The sequence below is a fragment of the Spinacia oleracea genome, chromosome 3 (genome assembly GCF_020520425.1).
Source record: "Spinacia oleracea cultivar Varoflay chromosome 3, BTI_SOV_V1, whole genome shotgun sequence".
In the NCBI taxonomy this organism is placed as follows: Eukaryota; Viridiplantae; Streptophyta; class Magnoliopsida; order Caryophyllales; family Amaranthaceae; genus Spinacia; species Spinacia oleracea.
In genome coordinates, this window is record NC_079489.1 from 152,401,304 (window position 1) to 152,411,918 (window position 10,615).

Here is a 10,615-nt window from a genome sequence, read left to right on the forward strand (position 1 = left end):
AGGTCATCGTGTCAGGTCATCGTGTTTGCATAGTGAACCTGTCATCCTCAGATGATCCGTTTGAAGACCTGGATGCTTTTGAAGGAGGATTTATCGTGATGGGTCATCGTGTTTGCACAGTGAACCCATCAGGGATGTCAGGCCATCGTGTTTGCACAGTGAGCCTGACATCTTCAGATGATCCATTTGAAGACTTGGACGCTTTTTGAAGGAGGATTTGTCGTGATGGGTCATCATGTTTGCACAGTGAACTGTGAGGGGGTCGAAAAAGCGCGAGGCTAATGCGTGACCTCGTCCCTCGTGGGTGTGACGATTCTTTTTATTCAATCAAGTGTAATTGGATTTCCTGTGAGTTTACACCCAATTGACTTGTAATATAGGAGTCGCCATTCAGTTTTTAACGACAATGAGAAAAATTGACAAAACCCGGTTATCGTGACATAAAGGGAGTGCAATTATGTTTGACCACGACGACCGTAGGTTCCCTTGTGATCCCTGGTGTGGGGATCTCTCAATATACACCCGCAAGGTAGAGATTGAGGGTTCGGGGGACTGTAACTACCGAGAGGAGTACTTGCTCTTCGATAACTCCAGAGGCAGGATATCCTTACTAGCTCAGCATAAATAATTGAAGGGACATGCGTTAACTATTAAACTAATCTGAGTTGATTTTAGCAATATGCAACATATAATACTAGATCGATCGCGATTATCTGATTTAGATTGCATTAAGGGACCTAGCATGATAATCCAATTTCCCAAAAATATCATATTTATTAGGCGTGATAGAACAATCAGATTTGGTTAGTTTAACAGTTCATAAAAAGGGCGAGGAAAGCAGTTAAATCATCGAAAAGGGACACATTACGACGCACCCTTGAGAGGTGCGTCACGGTTCTCAGAAAACTAACCACTTTGACTTTGCTATTTCTCCTTTTTATTTAACGAATCTCAATTATGGGACAGGATACGTTCTGTTCGATTTATGGATCTATTGCGACAGAACGCGTGAACAGTTTCGTAGTGTGAGGCTTAGGCTAAGGGTTGGGGTCAATACTCAGAATATAATTGTGTGTTATGTGTCCTTTTCACGTCGAATTTGGGGCTGTATTTATAGGGAAGAGTTCGTGGAAAGATAGAATTGCAGAGTTCTAATCCACAAAGAATTAGGAAAAAACACGTACCCAGGTATTTTCAGCGCCCAGGCCTGGGCGCCGAAGATTTCGGCGCCTAGAGCCAGGCGTTGAAAATAGGGTCTGGGCTGTTTTCTTAGTCAGATTCGGATTCCTGAAATCCGTAGTGTTTGAGACTTAATCGAGTCTTTTAGTGCGTATCAATTTCATGACGGAATGCGTTTGAGCCCGTTACGAACTCTAGGCTCGTTAGGATTTTAATTAATACGTAACTCTTATTTCCGAACCATATTAGGAATAGGATTCTCGCAGTTTTCTATCTCATTTAGGATTTATGTTGGAATGCAACATCTAATTCTGACAGGTTTCTATCCTTTATGATTTGCCACTTTTAGAAGCTACCTTTTACGGCAGTCACTATTTTTAGCAGGTTTCCATAAATAGCAGTTTTCTATAAATATCAGGTTTTGGGTGAAATGAAAAAGGGAATTGAGATTCGTTTATTTTATAGGAGATGCGTTGTCAAGTGGAGATTTATGCTTTCATCATCGAACCTTTCCCTTTCGGGAATGGGGACAAAAGTAGGTGTCTACAGTTAGCCCCCACTTTGACTGAGTCTTGGAGTAAGACGATGGTCAAAGTATTAGACGGAGTGCGTCACACAAGCCATGGTGTATGTGACCTGTTTTGCAAGGGTCTCACGAGCCCCCGAGTGATAACATTTGACTTAAGGGTCATCACTTGAAATGTCGACATATCCCTCACGTGTCATTGGGATTTGTCAACGAATAGTATATAAACTTCCTCACTTTGTCATTGGAAGGATCTAAAGGTGCGTAGAAACTCCCTCACTTTGTCATTGGGAGTAGCTACAGATGTTTTCGAAATCAAAGCTATAAAGTGTAATTGGGCCTGGCCAAGCCCAATCACGAGGTAAAAATATTTTTTAAAGATTCTCATTTTCAGGGCTAGCTAAACGAGAAAACCCCTTATTTTTATGGGACGTAAAACGAAGGAAAATCCAGCACATCGCTCTTTTTTTGGAAAAAACGGAAAACCAATCCTTTTAATTTTTGGAAAAGGGAAAACCAGAAAAAAGTTATCGCTGCAGCGACTAAGGACATGCATGGTTAGTGATGCAGACCCCGCCGGCTAAAGATGGCGAGCCTGTCCGCTAAGGGTGGACACCCCGTCCGATAGAAGTGGACGAATCTGTTTATGAAATTTGAAAATAAGGACCTACGCGGTTTGTGACGTAGACCCCGTCGGCTAAAGATGGCGAACTTGTCCGCTAAGGGTGGACACCCCGTCCGATAGAAGTGGACGAATCTATTTTGAAATTTGTTTTGTGTTTTTTTTGAAAATAAGGACCTACGTGGTTTGCGCCATAGACCCCGCCGGCTGAAGATGGCGAGCCTGTTTCATTTTGTTTTTGAAGACTTCATTTTTGGAAAACTGAGGACCTGCGCGGCTAGTGACGCAGACCCCGCCCGCTAAAAGTGGGCGAGCCCTGTCCGCTAAGGGTGGATGCCCCGCTCGCTGGAGGTGAGCGAACCTGAATTCGTCTTTTGATTTGGGATTCGCGTGCCGCGATCTTGCCAACTAAAGATGGGCAAGTTCCTATTTCTTTGGTTTTTTGTGATTCCTTGATTTTCTTTTTTATCCATTCTTGCAAGAGCGAATTCTTTCGAGGGATGCTCGAATTTAGTTGTAACCTGAACGTGGGCTGACAACGTGTTCAGACGGACCTTTGTCTTGCGATCGTCTGCTCTCGCGGTTTGAGCTAGTCTTTACGAGTTTTGCCACTACTTGGTCTTTGATCAGAGGACCGTGCACAAGTGTCAATGACAACCTTTCCCTGAGGCCGAACCTGTTTTTTTTTTTTGAGATATCCAAACATGATATGGTGTATGGCGCAGTCCGAGAATGTGATTTCGATCGTGCGCCCCATGTTGGAGTCTATTTTTTGCGAGCCCCCAAGCACTGGGGCTCGTCGGCCGTTTTTCGCATCTTGTAATCATGTTTGGGGTCATACTCGTATGTGCGAGCGACCTTTTATAGTAGTGTGCTACTTTAGCGAAGCTGTGGAATGCGACTTTATTTTTCAGGCGACATCCGGTTTTAGCTTGGCCTGGATTAATCCTTTAACACACAAACATTTTTTTATTTGGAAAACCAACGACTTGACGACACATATTTTTGGTGTTTCGAAGAATGACCATGATATTTAACTTTTTTTTTTTGAAAAATGTACATAAGTATTTTCTGAGACGAGTCTAAGTTTCGACCAAGTTTTAATGTTTATATTTGCTTATTTGGGAGCTAAAGGTGCTTTGGGCTTGATCCTACTTGCAATAGGGCCTCGTGTTTAGCAACACGGTCTTAAGTCCTTTCCTGTTCCGTGTTTTGTGAAATCTGGGCCTTGGGCTGCATATTCAGCGCCCAAGGCCAGGCGTTAAACATTTCGGCGCCCAGCCGTGGGCGCTGAAAGTCTTTTCCTGGTGATTTTTGACTTTCGGATTTCCTAACACGTTTCCGAATGGGATCAGGATGTCATTGGGTGCGTTCAGCTATATATAGGGGCTAGATACGTCCCTATTTTCCACCACTCTCAAATTCTTTCTCTCTTTTTACTGCGTTTTAATTACTCATTGCTTTTGCCATGTCGACCTCTATTTTCTCACTCCAACGGACTGTTAGGCGTTGGCTACGAGCCCATACTCCCACAGAAAAGGCTTTGTTAAAAGAATACCACTTAGAGGCACTTTTAGGCTTACAAAAAATTAATATTGATTATAACTTTCTGCATGCTGCCCTAAACTTTTGGGACTCCGATCATCATGTTTTTGCCTTTCGGGGCAACGAAATATGTCCTTTGCCCGATGAATTTGCTGCGATCCTTGGTTATCCTACCAATGCTACTCCTGTTACCCCTGGCACTATTGAAGAGGGTAAAACAACCATAAGGGCTTTCCTAGGACTAGATGATAACATGTTTGCTGAAATTGTTGTAGATGATAAGGTTAACTTGGCAAAACTTGTAAAACATCACTTTAGGCCTAGTAAGAATATGACCGAACAGAAATTGAATATTCGAGCCCTTGTATTTTGCTTGTTGAATCATTATTTGCTGTCGAATAACAATGGTGAGTTCGGTGACATAAGGTTGATCCCCTTGATTAGCCAGATGGAAAGTTGCTATTCTATTATGCTATTGGTTGTTGCCGAGACTTTGCTGAGTGCGGATGAGCTGAAGAAGGATGCCAAATCTGAACATTTTAAGGGAAGCCCCCTATTACTGCAGGTAATCGATTTTTCCTTGCGCACGTATACGTCCCTTTTGCATATATTTCTTTTTTTTGCCTGGGGCTGAGTTTCGGCGCCCAGGGTTGGGCGCTGGAATTTTCGGCGCCTGGTCCTGGGCGTTGAAACTGCGCCCCAGGAACCGTTTTTTTCTTTCTTTTCATTCGATCGTACCTGTTTCTGCAGATTTGGCTTGCGGAACGGCTTAGACTTTTGGAAGCTCCTGCCGATCCTAAACATTATCGCCCTATAGCTTTGGGTAACCGAAAATACTTGCACCAAGGCCAGGACGAGGCCGAATGGACCTCCTTTTTTACTTATGGCATTTGTTCTATTAAGTGGGTGGTACCATGGTGGGGTTTGACTACTATGACAGGGGGTTCTGATGTATCGGTTTATGTTTCTTTGTTGGGGCTATCTCGTCCCATTTATATTTTCCCTTACCAAGTCATGCGTCAATATGGTTTAAGGCAGACTATCCCCTTTTCTGATACGGTACCACCTAAGGTAGCGGCCTTTTCACAAACACGGGTCCTAGCGTGGGCTAAGTATTATGATGGTCTCCCGCCTTGGTATCTTTGGAAATTAGTGTCCAGGAGCCGGTTCTTATGGAGATTGATATTGGGGCAGCGCAGAAGACTGTGGGGGTGGATCCTGCGAACATTGCCCTCTACAAGACTTTATTTGATGATCCGGAAGAACTAGAGTAGTGTAGTTCTTGCTAGGGTGTAGGTGCCCTCTACTTATTTCAGTTGTGTTTGTTTTTATTCCTAGCACTTTGTTTTCCTTCTTATTATTTTTTAATAAAGGCGTATTTTTATTTTTATTTTTCATTTTCATTTATTTTGTTTCTCCTCTTTTTTATGTTTTTATATGTCTAACACTTTTTGCACAAAGAATATTCGTTTTTTTTATTGGACCGAATCCTTGGTAAGGATTGCCTACGTATCTTGTCAGAATCAGGTCGCGCGTAGTTCTAGCTTTAGAATAAGTTCTAGTATGCCGGATTTCGGTAGATATGCCCTGAGGTGGAAACATATTACTTAATCGGTCAAATGAGTGAAGTATTATCATTATTTTCATCTGCCGTTTTTTTTTGCCATAAGTCGCGTAAAATATGAAATTCGAAATTCGACTGATTTGTATGGCGAAATTCGACTAATTTGTATGGCTATATTCTTGGTTGGTAAGCCTATTTGGATACCTGGATACGTATTGTACCCCCCAAGTGTTCGTTATTTTTCCGTTGTGTGCGGATAAAATGACGAGCACTTTCTAAAAAGAAATTTTTTGTCAGGCAGAGAGTTTCAACGCCCAGGCTGGGGCGTCAGAAATTTCGGCGCCCAGCCCTGGGCGCTGAAAATGACTTGGGCGGTCAATTTTTGACGCTTTGCTTCACATGTTCTTGCATTTATTTCTATTTTTTTTGTGCCTTGGTATTTTGCTCGTATTTAAAGCCAATTTTGAGGCTATTTTGGAGGCTTTTTGACTGTTAGCGTGAAATGCGTTTTTGTCCGGATTAATTTTTTCTATTCGTGACTCGAAACAGTTTTGAAAATGGGGTTAGGGTGCGGAAGTTATGAAGATCTTTGTGTAAGCTTTTGAGGTGGGTTGAGGTGCGTGTTGATGCCGGGGGCGGCGTTTATTTTTATGAGTTTTTTTCTTGAGCAACATTTGCATGGTTTCTTTTGCTTTCTTTGGGTTGCATGGGTTAGACCCTTATGTTTTGGTAATATGATAATGTGGTTCTTTTTTGGGGTTTGATGAATTTCGATGTCACGATTCAAGACCGAGTGGGCCTTGTTTATTGGGCCTAGAGTGGGCCGCCTCTTTATTTTTGTATTTTGCAAGTACACTTGGTGTTTATTTAGTGTTAGAGAAAACTTTTAGGAGAAATATTACGCCTTTATTGATTCGGAAAGTAAGGAAAACACACTGAAATAAAACTGACCCATATTCTAAGGGGCCTTAGGACCATCTAAAGTCTCTATTATTTTTTTCTATCAATCTAAAGAACTACTAGGCGCTTTTTTACTAATGGTGCTCTATATAGCTCAAGCCTGGGGTTTAGTCTCATAAAACTTCGGTCCTTCACCGGTACTCATCTTGAATTCCATTCCTTTTGCGTTGACCCACTGGTATGTCTTCACCCATCCGTTCTCGACCTCTTCTAGTGTTGATGCAGGAGAGATTAACCGGGTTGGATCGAAACCTTCATCTTGTAAAGCTAGGGTAGTCATCACAATCCCGTTCTCCATAGGCCTCGATTCGTTAAACAATGTCCGTAGAGCCTGGTTGTCCAATATTTCAGCTGTTTTAGTCTGGGTGAGGTGGGGTGCCTCGTCCAAGGTGTGGCAGTCATGGAAAATTTCAAATCCGGGTTTTAGCAAGCCATCCTGAACGAAGGGTTCAGGGAAATCACAGCATGGGTGTTCTTCTCCTTCCCGAACGAACATCCCGTTAAGGGTCCTTTGATACGGGGGAAGGAGGGTGGTTTGTTTGGCTTTGTTAAGGCGTAGCCTAGACAGGCGGTCAGCAATATCTTCCTCCGTTGGTTCATAACCTAAGCCAAAGGGAGTAGATTTGTTGGGAAAAGGATGGAATGTGTATTCCTTCTTCCTTATGCCCAATGGGGTTCCTGGGAAATAACCTTGAGCTAACAGCATTCTAGGGATGACTCGGGATGCATGCGGGTCTAGGAATGCTGGGTCATAATCTTCGATGAACTGGATTGCTTCTTCCATTTGAAACCCATAAAGGTCGTCTGCAGTTTCGGCCGTTCCAACCATAGTACAACTGACGTCGAGAGGAGGGGCACGGATTTCTAGTATTACCCCGTTATGGTTAAGTTTAACCATTTGGTGCAAGGTAGAAGCCACACCTCCTAAGTCATGGAGCCAAGGTCGCCCCAAGAGGAGGTTGAAAGTGGGCTTGATGTCGATTATTTGAAACTCCGTGGTGCGTGCCACATGCCCGGTTTGTATGGTAAGGTTGATTTTTCCCAATACAGGCCTTCGGGAGTTATCATAAGCTCGTACCCCTTGCGTGGAGGTTTGGAAGTCATCGTTTCCTAGCCCCAAGCAATGGGCGGTTCGCAATGGGCAGACATTAACCGCCGAACCATTATCTACGAGCGCTAGGGGGATGTTTTGTCCTTTGCATCCAACCACTAGGTAAAGGGCTTTATTGTGAGCACCCCCCCTCTTTGGGTAAGTCTTTATCCGTGAAAACTATAGCCTTTTCCCCGGCATCTCTCGTGACATGGCTAACCAATGAGTCAGGTGTGATGCCTGTAGGTACTGAGATGAGGTCAAGTGAGCGAATAAGCTTTTCACGACGTTCCTTTGAAGTACACATGAGATCCCAGATGGTAATCTCGACCTTGGTTCTTTTTAGTTGTTTTAGGAGAGGATTTTCAATGACTTCTGCGACGGTGGCGTGCCGTCCATTCTCAAAAGTTTGCCTAACCGGAATGTCGTCCATAGGAGGTGGGTGAATATCCGGTTGGTATATTCTTCCGGATCGGGTGAGGTTGTCGACCTCGGGCTCCTGAGGGGTGGTGTCAATGAGGGCATACCCGGGCCAAGTTTCAGTGAAGAGGTCCTGGCCCGACACTTGAGATAGGTAAATATCTTCAGCATCATCATTCCACACACCGCACACTTCTCTCTCGATTCGATCCATAGGGACCACAGCGAGTGGTGCACCTTGAGGTGTAATATACACCGAGGGGTCGAAGTTCTCCGGTTGGTCGAGAGAGATGTGACAAGAGCCGAGTGGGATCTTGTTGTTGTTGGGTTTGCCAACATTAGGGAGAGGTATCACTTCATCCTCTATCATGTCCTGGATCGTATGTTTTAGATTCCAGCAGTTTTCAGTGTCATGCCCATTTCCTTGATGAAATTTGCAGTAAGTACCTTCGACCCAATATTTTATTTTGACAGGAGGGTCACGGGTGGGGCCTATAGGTCTCAACTTTCCTTGATTGGTTAGTCTTTCAAAGGCTTGTACCAAAGTCGACCCGAGTGGGGCAAACTTTCGATCTCGGACCCATCTTCCAGGGCTTCTTCGGGCGGGAGTCTCTTCTACAGCATGGACTTCTTGGGCTTGGGATGTGTTACCCCGATTGTAGGTGTTGTTTTTATATGTGGGTTTTCTTTGTATGGTTTTGGCGAGGTCGTCCTCGATCTTTATTCCCACATCATAAACTCTTTTGAAAGTGTCAAGTCCCAGGTACCTAAGGTGTTGTCTGTAAGCCGGGTCCAGGTTGTCAATGAATTTTTGGACCAATTCTGTTTCGGGAGGCCTATTGATTAGCTGGGCCGCCTGGTCCCTCCATCTAGCAAAGTAGGTTGTGAAACCCTCATTTTTCTTTTGGAAGAGAACTTCCAGCTCGCGCATGGTGACTTGGAAATCCATGTTCGACGAGTATTGCTTGATGAAGACATTGACAAAGTCTTCCCAAGTGGGGAAGAGCTTAGGGTCCTGGTGATAGTACCATTTGAGCGGTACGGGTTCCAAGGACAAAGGAAAGGCAGGTAAATACATGGACTTGTCCACGCCTTTCAAGTTCATGGCATTCACAAAGCTAAGTAGATGATCACGGGGGTTGTCCGTGGCCTTGAACTTTGGTAAGTCAGATGAACTGAACTTTTCTGGTAGTTTGCCAGGAAAAGGTTCAGGATCGAGGGAGAAGTATTTGCCCCCAATGGTTTGCTGTAGGACCATTTTTTCAATCCTCTTCTCGTTATTGAGGTCATTTTTGGCTTGCGCAGCCGCTAAAGCTTCATTTTCCATTTTCAATTGGACCATAAGTTGGGTCATTTGGACCATCTGGTCTCGCAAATCTTCGATGGACATGTTTGAAGGTGCGAATCGAGGTTGGGGAAGCGGAGATCCTTGAAATGAGGGACGACGGACGAAGCTTGGAGTCACTAAACCTGATGTTGGCGATGTATCTTCGAGACGCACTAACCGTTGATTCCCTCGTGGGTGTGACGATTCTTTTTATTCAATCAAGTGTAATTGGATTTCCTGTGAGTTTACACCCAATTGACTTGTAATATAGGAGTCGCCATTCAGTTTTTAACGACAATGAGAAAAACTGACAAAACCCGGTTATCGTGACATAAAGGGAGTGCAATTATGTTTGACCACGACGGCCGTAGGTTCCCTTGTGATCCCTGGTGTGGGGATCTCTCAATATACACCCGCAAGGTAGAGATTGAGGGTTCGGGGGACTGTAACTACCGAGAGGAGTACTCGCTCTTCGATAACTCCAGAGGCAGGATATCCTTACTAGCTCAACATAAATAATTGAAGGGACATGCGTTAACTATTAAACTAATCTGAGTTGATTTTAGCAATATGCAACATATAATACTAGATCGATCGCGATTATCTGATTTAGATTGCATTAAGGGACTTAGCATGATAATCCAATTTCCCAAAAATATCATATTTATTAGGCGTGATAGAACAATCAGATTTGGTTAGTTTAACAGTTCATAAAAAGGGCGAGGAAAGCAGTTAAATCATCGAAAAGGGACAAATTACGACGCACCCTTGAGAGGTGCGTCACGGTTCTCAGAAAACTAACCACTTTGACTTTTCTATTTCTCCTTTTTATTTAACGAATCTCAATTATGGGACAGGATACGTTCTGTTCGATTTATGGATCGATTGCGACAGAACGCGTGAACAGTTTCGCAGCGTGAGGCTTAGGCTAAGGGTTTGAGTCAATACTCAGAATATAATTGTGTGTTGTGTGTCCTTTTCACGTCGAATTTGGGGCTGTATTTATAGGGAAGAGTTCGTGGAAAGATAGAATTGCAGAGTTCTAATCCACAAAGAATTAGGAAAAAACACGTACCCATGTATTTTCAGCGCCCAGGCCTGGGCGCCGAAGATTTCGGTGCCCAGAGCCAGGCGTTGAAAATAGGGTCTGGGCTGTTTCCTTAGTCAGATTCGGATTCCTGAAATCCGTAGTGTTTGAGACTTAATCGAGTCTTTTAGTGCGTATCAATTTCATGACGGAATGCGTCTGGGCCCGTTACGAACTCTAGGCTCGTTAGGATTTTAATTAATACGTAACTCTTATTTTCGAACCATATTAGGAATAGGATTCTCGCAGTTTTCTATCTCATTTAGGATTTATGTTGGAATGCAACACCTAATTC